Below are 17,687 nucleotides of genomic sequence, written 5' to 3' on the forward strand. Positions count from 1 at the left end.
AGCACACTCCTGTTACTCCTAACACAAAGCTTGAGGTTTAAGTCCTTAAACCTGTAAGTTTCACCATCCGCTTTTTCTTTTTTCTTTCTTTCTTTCTTTCTTTCTTTCTGTCTTTCTTTCTTTCTTTCTTTCTTTCTTTCTTTCTTTCTCTCTCTCTCTTTCTCTCTCTCTATTTCTCTCTCTCTTTTTTCTTTTTTCTTTTTCTTTTTTTTCTTTTCGCATAGGCATTACTAGGGATGTGAACGGGAGACTGGTGTAGAAAGTGCTGAGGAACCGAAGCCAACAAATTGCTTTAAACACAAGATGAAAATGCTCTGTTCCATCCACACAAAGAATCACCTAATACTGGTGTGAGGCATCTCACTTAGCTGTGGAGGAGTCCTTGGAATTAGATCTCAGAAAGACAGTTCTGGCTTTAAGACAGTAAAACCTTTTGGCAATGGGCCAATTGCCTTGGGGGGAAAAAAAAGAGTTCTACTTTAAAGACCTTGCAAGTGGAGAATTGTCCTACAAAGATTCTTGGAAATGTTAACAGAGATAACTGACATGGGTAACTGGGGGCCAACCAGGAACTGTCAACAGCCCGATCTCAGCAAAACAAGGACAGCCAGTTAATAGTTCCTTCGGTTCTCTGATGGTCACAAATGTAATTTTATTTTATTTAGCCTTGTGGAGGTTCTTCAACAAATGTAATTTTAAAGGAATTGGGAGCCAGAAAGATAAATACAACTCCTTCAACTATGTGACACGGCAGACTGATTAATCTGGGTTCCCAGAGTGTGGAACAAGTGCCCTGCATTAGAGAACGGCCCAGGGGGAACTTGCATGATGCTGAACCCCACAGGACAGAATTACTTCAATCGCCTGCTCCTGACTACTATAAGGAAGAAGTCTCAGTGTCTCAGTTTGGATCTACACTCAGATTTGCTTGTCTTTTCTCTTTCTTTTCTTTTCTTTTTCTTTCTTTCTTTCTTTCTTTCTTTCTTTCTTTTTCTTTCTTTCTTTCTTCTTTCTTTCTCTCTCTCTTTCTTTCTTTCCTTCTTTCTTTTTCTTTTCCTTCTTTCTCTTTCTTTCTTCTCTCTCTTTCATTCCTTTCTTTCTTTTTTTTCAGAGATGAAGTCTCGCTCTGTCACCCAGGCTCGAGTGCAGTGGTGTGATCTTGGCTCACTGCAACCTCCACCTCCCGGGTTCAAGCAATTCTCCTGCCTTAGCCTCCCCAGTAGCTGGGACTATAGGCGTGTGCCACCATGCCTAATTTTTGTACTTATAGTAGAGACGGGGCTTCCTCATGTTGGCCAGGCTGGTCTCAAACTCCTGAACTCAAGTAATCCACCTGCCTCAACCTCCCAAAGTGCTTGGATTACAGATGTAAGCCACCGCACCCAGCCTCTATGCTTGAATTTCTACTCTTAGCTAATCTCTCTAACACACATGCCTTTCATTGGGTAAAACTGGCTAGGCAACTAATTACACCTTCCCTTGTAATACAAGCCCCTCCCTGGCTTGTATTATCTCATAGTTGCCTTCCATTTGTGACAAGTGCTATGAATTTTCCTTTTTAGGAAGTGATACACAATTTTTTTTCTTGAACAAGATTTTTAATTCAAAATAATGAGATAGTGTAAGCATCATGACAATTCTGGAATGTCTGAAGTTTGAGATAAAGATTGTCTAAGAAAAGCTAAGATTGTCTTAACTGTTTATGTGTGGTATCTGGAACATGGGCATCAAGAACCAAGTGATGCCACTGCTACTGGGAAGAGTTTTCATATTTTACCTAAACAAATGATGCTGACCTACTTTAATAAAATTTCAGGAAAACCATCTAGAATCAAGCCCCATCATGTCCAGATTGGAAGGTGTTTGGGGATCAATGAAACATACCAGAAATACTTTTCTTCCCCCAAAACAAATGTAATGAATGTCAAAGTATTGATACTAATTTAGATTGTGAATACATATTAAGTTTTGCTTCATTGATTGTAGCACTTTCAGCTGTTTTGCAGAACACTGCATATTAAACTGTAGGCAGCTGATAACAAATATCAGCAGAAGGGGATATTTAAAAGCCAGTTAAATTAATCGTTGTTTTTTAGGAACCTGAGCCACAATTAACCCCCTGGAGCTTTTACAGACAGACCCTCGCCAAAAATGTCCCAGAAGGAACATCTGTAGGCTATTTTGTTTTGAGATGTAAACCCATCTGTGATGTCTTGCTGACATTTTAGATTATATATACAAGTCCTATAATGAATAGCATTCACAAAATTTATGAAGCAAAAAAATTAAAATTGTTCAAAAGCCTGATTTTTGCTGGCAAAGTTTATCCATGAGAACATAGCAATTAGCCCCCTACCCCTCCAAAAGAAACCCTACAACCCTAAAACCAATCCAAATTGTGTAATTTAGAAGAAATAGGTTTTCAGTGCCTACGACTGAAGAGTTCATTAAGGTTTTGCAGCTGGAGGTTTAAAAAAAATCCCACTTTTCGAAACTATCTGACAATCAAGGGCACAGAGACTAACGTAATGCTGAGTCTCACTGGCGCAAACGGCTTGTGGATTGCATAGGCCACCACAAAGGTACTTGTGCCTGCTGCCATTTTTGACTGTACCAGGCACTCTTTAAATCCGAGTTTCAGCGGGACTGCAGACATGTCCACACCACTTGACACAACCATGTAAAATATGCCCAAGGAGATTAATGAGATTCCAGTGTACAACGACACGCCAACAGTGCCATATTCTTGAAAAATCTTTTTCAATTGCTGTGACTTGCTTTGCTTTTTCTTCTCTGTGCAGCTGACGCTGCTGCCTGTTGCCTCCGTGGCCTGGCTGAGGTCCTGGCGGCCTCGGCAGTCCCCACAGCCGTGCGTAGCAGCCGGGCATCTGGCCTGGGCAGGAGCAGGGCCAGGGCCAGGGCCAGGGGCGGCGGGGCGCAGGGGGTGGCCGCGCCCAGGAGCCAGGTGGCTCAAGGCCGGACCCAGGCGCCCACCCTGCCTGCCGGGCCCAGCCCCGCCAGCAACAGGGCCATGGCGCGCAGCTAAGCGCTGCCCATATCACTTTTATATGTCCTTCTTAAAAACTATTGGGAAGATTGATTACTTTATAACTTTTACATAGTTTAAGCAGCATTGGTATATTAATTAGTTCATGAGTAAAATTTTCTTTTGGACAATATAAATTTGGTGCTGTCTTGTATGGAAAACAAATATTTAATAAATGTTCCGTTTCTTCTATGAATATTATTTAATTTAGCATCTGTATCTCTATGGGGTAAATATCTTAAAATACATATTCCTAGACTATATATGAGCCACATTTTAATGTTAATTTGCATCGAATCACACAATTTTGTCCCTATTTTTCATTTTAATATTTGTCTTTAAGTTCTTCTCTGCACTGTAACCTGTTGACACCTCCTTCTCAAGCTCTTTGTGTGGTCCCATCTATTTACAATTCACTAATAGTTTGGCTCAGGAATTTGGGGGTTAACTGCAAGTCAGATTTTCAGCAGAGGCAGATCTCAGGGAAGCACGGATTCCAGTAAGACACATGTGCTTTGCTGTCAGTATCTGGTGTCTCAGACTCGGCATGTCCCGTTCTCTCCATGTGAGCCCCTGTCTGCCTCCAGGGATCATGGCAAAACAGAGCCTCTCCCATTTTCATGTGCTTGAAGATGCTTGGTAGAAAGTTGTCGTTTTTTTGGTAATTGGAAAAGAAGACAATTTTTCCAAAATAATTTTAAGTCATCAAATATGTACTGTCCTTGTATCTACAGGTGAGATGACAATTGTAGTTCTCTGGGGAAGTAAAGTTATAGGATCACAAGCCCATATCTCAGACCTCTATGCACTCATTGGCTATTGTGAACATAAACCTGAGCCCATTGTCCCAGCAGCAGAAGGAAATCAGGCGAGTAGTTTATATTTCAATCTGTGGGCAGAGTCTATTGTCTGTGGATCAATAGACAGAATACGTGCTCTTTTCTGGAAAAAAAATTCTGGGTCACAAACTGACCAGGGCCAAATCCATTCAGGAAAGAGGAAATAATTACAGAGTCGTGAGTTAACTTGTGTGGAAATAACGGATGTCCAGGATCATAAACCAATTCATAACTGTTCCTAAATTAATTGTATGTAATTCTCACTGATGTCATTGTTGGATTTTGATGTATGATGCCACAAAATTTGTTTTCTGGAGGTTCTCTAGTATAATTTGAAAATTAATCTGATAGCTGTTCTATCTTTTCTACAGGAGTTGACACATTTCTAGGATTAGTAGAGGTAGTTCTAAAATACCTCCATCCCTGTAATAATGTATAAGATGTAGCCGATTGATTTTATTTTATTCAGAAATAGCAAATATATATAAGCTTTATACGTACTTTGTGTATATTTTGTATTTAATGGAGACTGATTTAGTGGTGACAGAAAACAACTGGTACCTGCAAATTATGATTAGACTATTTTTCTTTTATTATTTTTCGTTTTTAACTTTTGTGGGTGCACAGTAGATGTCTATATTTATAAGATTCATGAGATGTTTTGATGATGTGCAATGTGAAATAAGCACATCATGGAGAATGGGGTATCCATTCCCTCAAGCATTTATCCTTTGTGTTACAAGCAATTCAGTCACACTTTCGAAGTCTTTTAAAAATGTACAACAAAGTTATTATTGACTATAGTCACCCTTGATGTGCTATCAAATAGTTAAGTCTTATTTATTTTTCTGAACTTTATTTTTTACCCACTAACCATGCCCACCTCCCAAGCTGTCCACTGCCGTTCCCAGTCTCTGGTAACCACCCTTCTATGCTCTCTGTTCATGAGTTCAGTTGTTTTGAGTTTTAGATCCCACAATTAAGTGAGAACATGTGATGTTTGTCTTTCTGTGCCTGGCTTATTTCACTTAATTATTTCCAGGTCCAACTATATTGCTGCAGATGACAGGATCTCATTCTTTTTAAGACTGAATAGTACTCTGTTTTGCATAAGTACCACATTTTTTTATCCATTCATCTGCTGAGGGACACTTAGGTTGTTTTTAAATCTTAGCTATTGTAAACAGTCCTACAACAAACACAGGAGTGCAGATATCTTTTTGATATACTGGTTTCCTTTCTTTTGGATGTATACCCAGCAGTGGGATTGCCGATTCATATGGTAGCTCAATTTTTGTTTTTCTGAAGAACCTTCAAACTGTTCTCCATAGTGGCTGCACCACTACTAACTTCCCAACAACAGTGTCCAAGGGTTCCCTGTCCTCCACATCCTTACCAGCATTTGTTACTGCCTGTCTTTTTAGCCAGGGCAAGCAGCTAATATTCCTGGCTTTGAACTTTTTTTTTTTTTTAAAAAAACAGAGTCTCACTCTGTCGCCCAGGCTGGAGTGCAGTGGCTTGATTTCGGCTCACTGCAACCTGTCCCTCCAAGTTCAAGCAATTCTCCTGCCTCAGCCTCCCAAGTAGCTGCGATTACAAGTGCCTGCCACTGCACCTAGCTAATTTTTTGTATTTTTAGTAGAGACAGGATTTCACCATCTTGGCCAGGCTGGTCATGAACTCCTGACTTCATGATCTACCCACCTTAGCTTCCGAAAGTGTTGGGATTACAGGCGTGAGCCACCGCGCCTGGCTGGCTTTGAACCTTTTTAAACCAATGGTACTCCTTCAAGTGACTCACCAAATTCAGTAAGCCTTAACCAAGGTTATGGCTTAATCAAGGTTGCACGTGGAATCTCCAAAGAGGTGTAGACCAGTCCTCACAAGATCCAGAACCACCCCAAAGACAGCTCAAGGAAAGGAAAGTTTTGCTACCTGCAAATAGGATACAACTCACATCTGTTCAGCCATATTCTCTAGGGGGTCAACTTCTCAGCTGACCATCTACACACAAAGGCCCTAAATCCCTGTGTGCCCCCACAGACAGAAAAAGACGAGAAATAAAAAGATGGAAACAATAGACACTGGGGCCCACTTGAAAAGGGAAGGGAGGAGAATGGTGAGGGTTAAAAAGCCTACCTCTTAGATTCTATGCTCACTACCTGGGTGATGAAATCATTTGTACACCAAACCCCAGTGACATACAATTCACCCATGTAGCAAAACAGCACATGTACACACTGAACCTGAAATCAAAGTAAAAAAATATATTTGTCCATTGGAGGGAAAAGGATGGATAACAAATGGTCCCCCAAAAGATAAAAATCACACAAATACCCAACCAAAGTGACTAATTCCCCACCAGGACTCAAACCCAGGCTACGGCAGTGAAAGGATGGAAATTTAACCAGGCCGCAAGGTTCAGTGGCCAGCACTGCAAATTCTGCAGGAGATTCACAGCGGGCACTTTGAGCATATGAAAACTTTAAACTTTGCTTTGGGCCAGATTTTCATTCTTTAATTTTGTCAAAAGAATTTCTAAGGCTAGACATGAAACCACCATGAGTCTTTATTTTAAATTAATTTTTCCATAAATACAGATGAGGCAACTGTTTAGAATAAGAGATCTCTTTTTCTAAATTTAGGAGTCTTTCTGACATGAAGGATCAGTTTTCTAACCAGTAATGATTAGAATTTCCAATGGTGAACTTATTTCAATAGTGACTCAGTCCAACAAGCCTGTTCATGAAAAGTCCAGAAGGCAATTATACAGGTTTAAAATAACTTTTACCATATAAGCAAAAGGTATTCCTTGAGACAGCATAGATGAGGCTAATGATCCTCAAAAAATTTACTCTCAGAAATAGGCTTAAGATGGCAAGAGCTCTTGTTGCCACAGATGGTTAAGGATGGTGTTTGTGCATATAGTACCTCCAGTAACCCACAAATTACTGGGGGACTGCCAATCACGGATGCCTTAATCTGTGATACCAGGGAGCCCCTCCTGAAAGTGTACTTTCCCGGGACTAACCAGGCAACAAGGGTTCATATGAGAAAAGTCCCGTATTGATAGGACTTCTTAAGAAAAACTCTCCTGAGAGCTTGACACATTTGGAACGAAAAGTGTGCTGCCTAAAAACTTATGTGTCTTAGGTCCCCAGTCCATTTTAGACTGGCCACTGGATGTGACCCAAAAATCACACTTCTCAGATGATGGAGACCAACTGTGCTCCCACTTGGTTATAAGCCAAGCTCTCAAGGACATGAAACAAGATCGGATGGGAACTTCATGTGGTTTTATTTGGGGAGCAAGTAGTAAAGTTTGCCTGAATAGACACCAGTCTGATCAGAGCCATAAATCTGACCAGTCTTCAGAGGTGGCTCGAAATCGTGTTTCTAGGGGTTCTGGACCCGTGTTCTATTCTGAGGTGCCCTTCTTTATGACAGTACAACCCAGAGAGACAGAGAGTGAGAGACTATTTCTAGGAGGAAAAGGGATCAAACAACATGATTATTCATGCCAAAGACTACACAAGAGTCACTACACGTATGACTAGTCACACAAATCTTTTTCTTCCACTAATCAAGATTTTATGGAGAAAGAAAAGACAACAGTTTTCACCATCTGCTCAGATTCCACACAGAGGCCGGCAGCCTGGCTGATAAGGATTTCTTACTCTTCTGCCAGCTGCTCTGGTCCCGGGTTCCTTTGGCTGCACCTTCCGGAAGAGCAGGGCTTCGGTATTCTGCTCACAGCCACAAAATGATAGAGCACAGGGGAACACTTCCCCTTTGCGCTCTAAAGTTTCACTGAAAAATCGACTGGCCAAGTGCAGATTAATAGAAGAAATGGCATGCAGGATTATTGATGTGCACAAGGGAGAACCACAAAGTGATGACCCCAACCTCCAATAGCGCTTAGCAGCACAGCCACCACCTAGAGGCCACGGAAACAATGGGGGCTCAGAGCATGGCCAGAAACAAGTGATGGCAAGATCAGGTTATAGTGGCAAGGCAGGCTATAAGGGAGAAGAGAAGGCCCGGCTTGCAAATGAGGTCTTATTATATAGATGATACTTTACAGCCAACAGCCCTTAGAGAGGGTAGATGGTAGAGGTTCCTTTAAAAGTGGGGTGAAATATTTGTATTTACTTCACTGTGCTAGCCAATAGTATCCTCATCTCTTCTTAGAAGCTCAGGTAGGTAGCAGCTAGATAGGACTGGAATGAAATACCAATGAATTGTACTGGGTCCTGCAGTCTTTTGAAATCTCTGTTTTCCCTAAAACAGCCAGGCAACACTCTCTGACCTTTCCTTTGGTGGGAGACTGACTTCTCCCAACCACGAAGGGAGGAAATGGTCCTGCTGCTCGAAGTCCAGTGTGCAGCTGCATCTTCCCGCTGGACCAGAAGATCAACACTGGGTGGGGTCCCAGGGTTTTAAAATCACTGATCTGGAGAAACAGTGTGGCTCAGTCTGTCAATCAGAGTGTTTTACACATAGAAGGCGCCAGCCAAAATATAACTAGAAATAAACCAATACACACACATGTTAATGTGTATATTTTAAAATATATAAAGAAATATATGCCACATGTAAATATATGGTAAACATATAAGTAAATAAGAATTAAAATAGAGATATTTACACATAAAGTATGTGATGCTGTCTTATAGTCTAAGGTGGTATTTCTTCATGTAGGTGAGAGGCAACTTATGTATATATAACTAGAGATACTACATGTAATTACATGTATGAACATGTTTTTCTCTGTATATATAAAGATAAATATTTATTAAAAAAACATAATCCCCAAATCTCACAAAATCACACGTCCCCACCCCCCCCCACTGCAGATGCAATTCCGCATTCCCTGGAGGATCTCACATAAACACACACACACACACACACACACTTCCGTGTTCACTGGAGGATCTCACATAAACACACTCTCACACACACACATGCACACACACATACACACACACAGATGCACTCCCAAGTTCCCTGGAGGATCTCACATAACACACACACATGCGTGCGTGCACACACATGCACACACACACACACACAGATGTACTTCCATGTTTCCTGTGAGATACTGTGCTTTTCTGCCACCTTGTGGCAGCACAGGGAGCCAAAAAGTCCACAGGAGTCTTTTTCTGCCAGTTTTACAAGACATTTTATAGTTGGCAAATACCTGGCCATTGGCCTTTAACCAGAGCAAGCCCAGTGGCCGTTGCCCTCTGTTGGAGAAGCTGCCCACACCTCCAGAACCTTTCAATAAGACTAGGCGCCCATGTTTTGAGTAAGGTGGGTGCATCCAATGGTGCCCCACATCCAGTAGGTGAAGAAGAGGCTTTCCTGGGAGAAGAGAAAATGCTGGGTCTGAGCTTGCAGAATGCGCTGGGGGCAGGGCAGTTGTGGGGGGTTACGGTGGTACATGGCCAGAGGGGCAGAGGAAGACCGCACAGGGTGCCCCTGAGATCTTCTGGATGCCTAAGCCTATGCAGACTGAGAGAGCCTGTTAGGACAGTGTCTGATGGGCCTGAGGAATACCTGGATGAAAGGCAGCAGGAGAGCCATGAGCCTGAGACCTCACACTAGTGTGAGCAGCAGGGAAACAGGGGTCTGGCTTAACAAAACCCCCTGAACTGCAATGTAGGTGGTTGACAAAGTTGAATGGCAGAGTGCTGGGCACTGCCTTCCCAGCTGGATGAATAATGCCTGTCCCCAAGCCAGTGCCCAACTTGTTTTTGAGGCTGTCCATTGTGATGGATTCTAGTGCGCTTGCTCAAGTGGGGATGCTACTGACAACCCTCAGGCCTTGGGCCACGAATACTGTTAGCTTCCTGGCTGGCTTGCGCTTGCCAAAACAAGGCTGGAAAATGCACGGCTGCACAAGCTGAAAAAATGGATGATCTCTTCTGTTATTAGACCCTCAGGGAGACGGTGACCAGGTGGAACTTGAATGGAAGAACACCTAATGTGATCAGCTATCGTAGGCTTTGGACGCTCCCATTCATGCCAAGACAGCTGGTCAGCACTCTCTGTTGATCTCCAAAACTGTGAGTGCAAGCTGGCCCAAACACCAAGGGAAATAATGTCTCTGATCTGGACATCCAACGTGAAGCTGCGTCTTCTCATGTGACCAGACAATCAACACTCAGTGGGTCTCAGTGTTTTAAAATCACGATCTGCAGAAACGGTGCAGCCCAGTCTGCTAGTCTGAAGTGTTTCATACATACAGGGCATCACTTAAGATATAACTAGAAATAAATATGCTCACACACATAAATGTGTTTACATGTAAAGGTATAAGGAAGTATGTAGCATGTAAACACCTGTATCCACATATAAATTGAAATATGCTTGTGTCGACGTAGATCTTTGCTGTACTCTCCGCCAGTCTACCTTGGTGTTTCTCCATGCAGGTGATTAGAAAACATAAAATATACGTATTCTTATGAAGGAATAAATTTGAATATTTGGTATAATTATATAGATTTATATATAAATACATATATTTAAAATAAACATATAAATACAAACAATATATTTAAAATAAACATATAAATACAAACATATGTATAAAATAAACATTATCCAAAACTCACTGAAAAACCCACATGTACTACAAACAGATGCACCTGCATGAATATTAGGGGCCATTGGTCCCCTGTGGCCTTCATGCCACCTACTAGCAGCCTAGGTAACCCTAAAGCCAGCAGGAGTCCTTTCCTGCCAGGTCCATGTCACTGGTCATGGATGGGAAACACTTGGCCACCGCCCTTTAACAAGAGCCAATCCAAGGGCCATCACCCTCCACTGGGAAAAATGGCCAGTTTCCCAGCTTGTGCATCAGGTTAGCTGGGCTTCTTTGGAACACTTCAGGTGGGGGCAATATGATTAGTTTGGTGAGGAGAGAAGACGCTTCCCATGGAGAGAAAAAAGGGTCTGAGCTCTCGGGATGCACTGGGAGCAGAGAAAGGCAGGTGCAATAAGATGGCACAGGGTGGAGGGACAAGCAGGCCACAGTGAAACTGCACTGAGTGCCTTTGAGAGCAAGTGCCTTGGGGACCAAGAGCAGCAGCATGACTTCCCCCCAAACACTGAGGGAAGCAACGGCCCTGAAGCCCAAAGTCAAATGCAGAGATGCACCTTCCCACTGGGCCAGAGAATCAACACTGGATGGGGCCTGAGCTTTGGGAATCACTGATCTGGAGGAATAGGGAGCCCCAGGCTCTCGGTCTGGAGTGTTCTACACATGCAGGGCCCCAGATAAGACATAGCGAGAAATAGATATATCCACACACAGAAATATGTTTGTTAAAGATAGAAGGGCATATGTGACATGTGAATATATGTATCAGCATATAAATAAAGATTCATATATATACATATATATATATTTATACAGGAAACTATGTAGCGCTTTCTGCCTGTCCATGGTGGTGTTTCTCCATTCAGGCAAGAAGAAAACCTATCTCCCTATGTATCTATCTATCTATCTATCCATCCACACAGATAAATACAGACATATTTATATACATAAGTGAATGTAAATATTCTGTGTAATTATCTATTTTATATATAGAAAAATATATGTGAACAAATATATACATATAGGTATATATGTACAAGTCTCTATGTATAAAATAAACATAACCCAAACATGTTACCCCAAGTCCACACAGATGCACTTGCACTTATACTAGAAGCCGTTGGGCCCCCTTACCACAGACTGGCAGTGGAGTGAAACAAAAGGCCCGAAGGCTCCTTTCTGCCAGTTCCATATGAGCCTCTACAAATGACAAACACCTGAACATGGCCCTTTGACCAGATCCAGCCAAGGGTCATCGTCTTCCAGTGGGAAAGCTGCCCACTTATCCAGAAGCTGTCAGTCAGGACAGGGGCTCCTCTTTTGATAGTTGAGGTGGGGACATAGAGAGGCGTCCCGGTTTGGGTGGAGGGAGGGGAGGCTTTCCAGGAGGATGGAAACAGGCTAGGTCTGAACACACAGGAGGCACTGGGTGCAGCGTCAGTCTGGGTGGGGTAAGGGGGTCTCGGGCCAGAGGGACAGCGAGGCCAGGACAGGATGGTTCTGAATGTTCCTGAGAGCATTTGGGGACCAGGAAAGTGACCCCCAATTTATTCTGAAGACTGCACAGACCTGTGTGAGCCTGTTACCACAGGCCCCAGCTGCATCTCAAGAAACCAGGGCAGACCCGGAGAACACTTGGATTAAAGACACCTGAGAGGAAGGCCAAGGCGGGCTGATCACTTGAGGTCAGGAGTTCGAGACCAGCCTGGCCAACATGAGGAAAACCCGTCTCTGCTAAAACTACAAAAAAATTAGCTGGGCATGGTGGCGGGTGCCTGTAATCCCAGCTACTCAGGAGGCTGAGGCAAGAGAATCGCTTGAACCCGGAAGGCAGAGGTTGCAATGGGCCAAGATCGCACCACTACATCCAGCCTGAGCGACAGAGCAAGACTCCATCTAAAATAATAATTAAAAAAAAAAAGACACCTGGGAACCCACAGGCTCGAGGCTTCGTCCAAAACTTAGAGAATCATGGAAACGGGTCTGGCTTGACAAAACTTTCTGGTCCATAGTGTAGGTGGCAAACGAGGAAAACCAGGTCAGAGGCAGATGCTGGTTATGGCCATCCACCAGGGATGGATGACGCCTTTCGAAGAACTCGGGTCCAGGTTATGGGTGAGGCAGGTCCATCCCAGGAGGCTGAACTGCACGCGCACAAGTGGGGAGTCCCCGGGGAGCCCTGAGGTTCCGGGCCTGTCATCTGGCCTTGGGACAGCAGCAGTGCTAGCTTTCTGCACAGACTTCGGGTCGCCAAGTGTAGGCTGAAAAATGTATTGCCTTACACCCAAAAGAAAGCCCTGTCTCTTCTGTTTTTTGAAGCTCAGGGAGGTAGCAACCAGATGCAACAGCTGTGCCTTCCACTCTCCCAGGGGATAAACAATCGGTGGGGCTCAGTGTGTGCAAACTGCTGCTCTGGAGAATGAAGCAGTGCAGTCTGCCGGTCTGGAGTGCTTCACACATACAGGACACCAACTAAGGCATAACTCAAACAAACACATACACAAATCCATGTCTATATTTTTAATATACGAAGAAATAGATAACATATGTAAATATATGCATCAACATATACATAAATACAAATTAAAACATAGATATTTATGCATGGAACTTTTTAGAGCTGTTTCCCTTTGTGGTGGTGTGCCTCCAGGCAGGAACAAGAAAGCCTACATATGTAAATTAATACATAAAAACATGTATTACTTAGTAAACATATATAACCACATAGATTTATATATAAATATGGATGTATGTATGTACATATATTCATATATAAATATATGGATGTATGTATATTCATATATAAATTATACACCCCCCAAGCATGTGGGTATACACACACACACATAAACTAAACAGAACCCAAAAATCTCACACAAAGACACACACCCTCCCACACACAGATGCACGTACTTTTACACTCCTGGCTGTTGGGCAATGCTGCCACCTACTGGCAGGGAGCCAAAAAGCCACATTACATGACCCCTTTGCAGATGGTAAACACCTACTGCTTTTGAGGCCTACCGATAGTGCTTTGTTTGTATGTATGTATATATGTATATATGTGCACATATATATATTTCATATAGAATATACAGTTAATATAGCTATATTACATCATGATGAAATTGTGTGTAATCTCTATAATATAGAGAGAAAAATATATACATCTATAAATATAAATGTATAAAACAAACACAGCCAGAAAATAAACATACACAAACAAAAAACAGATGCAAATACATTTATACTAGGGATCATTGGGCCCTCTTGCCACCTGCAAATATATTTATATGAAATTGTTTGTAAAAGCTATGATATACAGATAGAAATATATATACATATATAAATATAAATGTATACAATAAATACAACCCTGTCTTATGCAAAAAATCTCCAAATAAACGGCATATAAATTTAGTAAACTTTGCCATTCAATAAATGTTGCAAATAATATCTTTGAAAATGTCCTCCGTGGCTTATTCTCTGGGGAATATTCCCAGGATGTGATGGTTGGGACATAAAGTATAAGCATAATTATTTTCACTAAGTACAAAGAAAATCTCCAAGTGTGTCTGAATCCTTGAGATAAAGAATGAACATGTCCACATACATTTCCACTAATTTTGGCATAATCCAAATTTCTAAAATTAATAAATTGATATAAAGTGCTCTTTTGTGTCATTTATCTCATGACTAATTTTTCTGAGTTTCCCTTTACATATTTTTAATCTGTTAAAGTTTTTCCTACTTTGAATTACCTATTCACATGCTTCTCAGTGTTCTGTTGGATTTCCCAAGTCTTTTCTTGTTAATGTAAAATAGTTTCTTAAAAAGGAATCATTACAATTATGGAATGAAGTGTTTTGTGTGTCTAAGAATCCTAGTTTCTTCCCGATATTTTTTCTCCCATTTTTTCTTAGTAACTACAGCCCCACATATTCAGTTGATAACATCATCATCCATGTAGATACTACACTTCTTAGCCTCCCTTGCTGGTCAGTGTGGCCATGGAACTAAAGTCGGGAAAGTGAGGTAGAGGCGGAATTGTTTGTCTGTGACTTCCAGGGACTTTCCTTATGGGAGGAGGTCTTTTGTTTTTTCTACTCCTTTTTCATGACTGCAGCTTGGGATGCACTTGTGTTTCCTGGAGCTCCAGCAGCTGTATGTGACTATGAGGAAGTGAGCTGTGCCCTGGGCACAGCTGGAGAGTGCGGAATTCTGATGGCTCATGAAGCGGAGCTGCCACACCAAATCTGGATGGCCAAGCCTCTGCCTGATTTTACATGAGCAAGAAGTATGCTAACTTCTCTAAGAGACTGTTATTTTGGGGATTCTCTATCACCTTCAATTGAACCTTATTCTATGTAAGAGAGGCTATACGTAGATCTACTCCATAAACACAGATCATAGAGAAGGATCGTGAGTGACACAGGTAATGTGGCTTTGCCATCATGAATCGGTCAAGATTATTCCGTTTTCACTTCTGGGTACCTTGAATGTGGTGTTTGACACGTGTTTCTTTTTCCCTTATCACAATTTTAGCTCATTTAATGACTGCTGGGCTAACCATGGCACATTCTTTTTCTGCATGTACCCTACGCCCAGGTTCATGTCACTGTGTGATATCAGTGTCATTGTGACAGCCGTAAGAGGATACAGGAGCAACAGTGCAACAGAGTCACCTCTTGCAGCTGATGTATTCCCTTAGGTTTAAGTGAACAGGAAAATAGACAGATTGGCAACAGGGAGCTCAAAAACGGTCTGTCAAATGAGGTCACAGAAACTATGTGCAAATTTAATACAATTAGTTTGGTGAGGAGAGAAGAGGCTTTCCATGGAGAGAGAGAAGGATCTGAGCTCTCAGGATGCGCTGGGAGCAGAGAAAGGCAGGTGCAGTAAGATGGCACAGCTCTGTCCTCAGCTGCATGTGCCTCTGCACAACAGGTTTCTATTCGGGAAGGGCAGCGTAGTTCTTCTCACATTTTTCCCCTTTGTTTTCTCCCAGGCTTCATGGTAAAGCAGAAGATTCATGAGAGGGTGTCTGCAGGCTGGTCCTAAAGTGCTTTTCTCCACAGGAATGTCACCTGGGCATGGCAGCCGGGGGTCCCAGGTGCCACCAAGGAGGGCTGTGTTCCCATCTTCAGTGAGGGAGAGCTGAGAGAAGGCAGGCAGGGTTCACAGTTCCCTCGCCCACTTGCTTAAGCAATACATTAAAGGTTCAAACTAAAAGAAATCTGAGATCTTACAGAAGCATTTAGAACCACGTATAAAGTGTGGATCACTTTTAAATATTTGAAAATGCACACAAACCACATGAAGCTACTTCAGGTGAAGGATTTCTGGCTAAACGGACTTGACAGGATTCTTGCTGAATGCAAGCTGGGGTGATAAGATAATCACTGGGGGGATGGTGGGGAATAAGGACTTGGATCAGATATCAAGGGTGGGAGATTCTGGCAAAACCAACTTGGCAGGAGTCTTGCTAAAACTGGGCTCTGGAGAATACTCTAAGGATGAGGCCTAGTCAAAAAAGAGCTCAGAGAAGCCTGTCTAGAGTTTTGTTAGGGACAGCCTCTTTGTCGTTGTTTGTATACATACACAGATACACAAATAAATACACATATAAAAATAAAATTAGTTTATTCAAGTTGATATATTTATTTAAAGTTGCACTGATTTTTGAGTACCACAATTTACCAGCTTAAAACAACACAAATTAATTATCTCACAGTTCCGTGGGTCAGGAATCTGGGCACAGGTTGGCTGGGCCCTCTGCTCAGGGTGGCATCTCATTTCAGAATTGAGATCATCTTTCAAGCCATGTAACTAGGTAAGTGGAGGCTCCTGATGAAATGTCCTACAGGGGCATGGATTAGGAGAAAACCCCATGAGCTTTAAACCCTGACAGTCAAGGCTAGATTCATTCCTAAAGAGCATACTTAAAGGGTGGAAGAGGCTCTCTCAAAAGAGGCTGTGGGACAAATACCAAAAAAGGCAGTCTTTGTTGTTGCCAATAACAACAGAAATGTCATTTGCCCCATCAGTACCTTGAAATAACGCAAGATAACAACCTCCTTTTGTCTAAGTCCTAGAAACGTCATAACTTGCCTGTCCTGCACAGTATGGGTTTATGGCTCTTGAACCAGTCCCTCTCCATGTGGCATGAATAGTGATGTTTTCTCATTTAAAATAAAATATAATATTTAACTGCTGCCTCAAAAATACTCTAGGATGGATTTTAATACTGTTCCCTTTTCACTTCTGGCTTCTGCCCCTCTTTCCAAACCGACCTAGCATCTCAGTGTCACTGGCCTCATGCAGGGTGCCTGTGGCTGTAATGAGGTTGTGTGCTGACACCGATGCCTGGGATAGCAGAATCCTTCCACGCTTGGGTGGAGGTGGGAGAGTCAGCTGCCATCTCTGGCGCTCCGACAGCTCGACCTCAGCTCGCCTCGTGGCTGCTTGTGCCACGGTCCTTGCTACGGCCTGGGAGATGCACAAGGCCAGGTGGAACGGTCAGAGGGACACCCGGGAAACTACAGGTTAAGTGCAAGAAAACAAATGCAGGCAAAGAAGACCTCGCTATAGTGACTCTGTGTAGAAAAAATCTGTAATTATTTATTTTATTGTTTGTGACTTTTTTTGCAATAATCCTTGCAGTACAAATGATCTAAAAAAGTACATTTTGGTTTAAAAATACACACATAACTGGACTTCCATTCTCAAGAAAGCAGATGATAAATATATAACCTATGTAAAATGTTTATAGCCTCATCTACTAAGGGTCTATAGTGATATCACTGACCACATAAATATAGAAGACTCATGTCTCCTAAAAAAGTGTTATCATAAACTTGTACATGTGACAGTTATTTTAAGGAACCTAGGCCTATAAAGAATGTAAAACATGAAGATATGTAAAGTACATTTACCTATTACACTGCAAAAAATGTTTCATATTTATTTAGATTGACTGTTTCTCCAAATTAATTTTGTTCACTTTAGATTGTAAATTCTTCGCATATAAAAAAATTAAGTGATAGCTGTAAGAGGTTGTCTGGAATACCCCAAAGAGAATTGTTCACACTGTGAAATAATGTCACTACCATATTGATGTCACGAGATGCTTCAAATTAAAGAGCAGTTAATTCTAATAATAGGTTACTTTTAATCCTTTTTATGGAATCAAAGTATA

At 42.0% G+C, this 17,687-nt stretch overlaps 2 pseudogenes; one reads left to right on the plus strand and one right to left on the minus strand.

The window, feature by feature from the left end:
- The window catches only part of LOC112135123 (putative ankyrin repeat domain-containing protein 30B-like), a 156,529-nt pseudogene that overhangs the window by 96,515 nt on the left and 42,327 nt on the right, over positions 1-17,687 (plus strand).
- LOC100452230 (protein FAM210B, mitochondrial-like) lies at positions 2,407-3,033 on the minus strand (annotated as a pseudogene).

This window comes from Pongo abelii, chromosome 8 (genome assembly GCF_028885655.2).
Source record: "Pongo abelii isolate AG06213 chromosome 8, NHGRI_mPonAbe1-v2.0_pri, whole genome shotgun sequence".
Lineage (NCBI taxonomy): Eukaryota > Metazoa > Chordata > Mammalia > Primates > Hominidae > Pongo > Pongo abelii.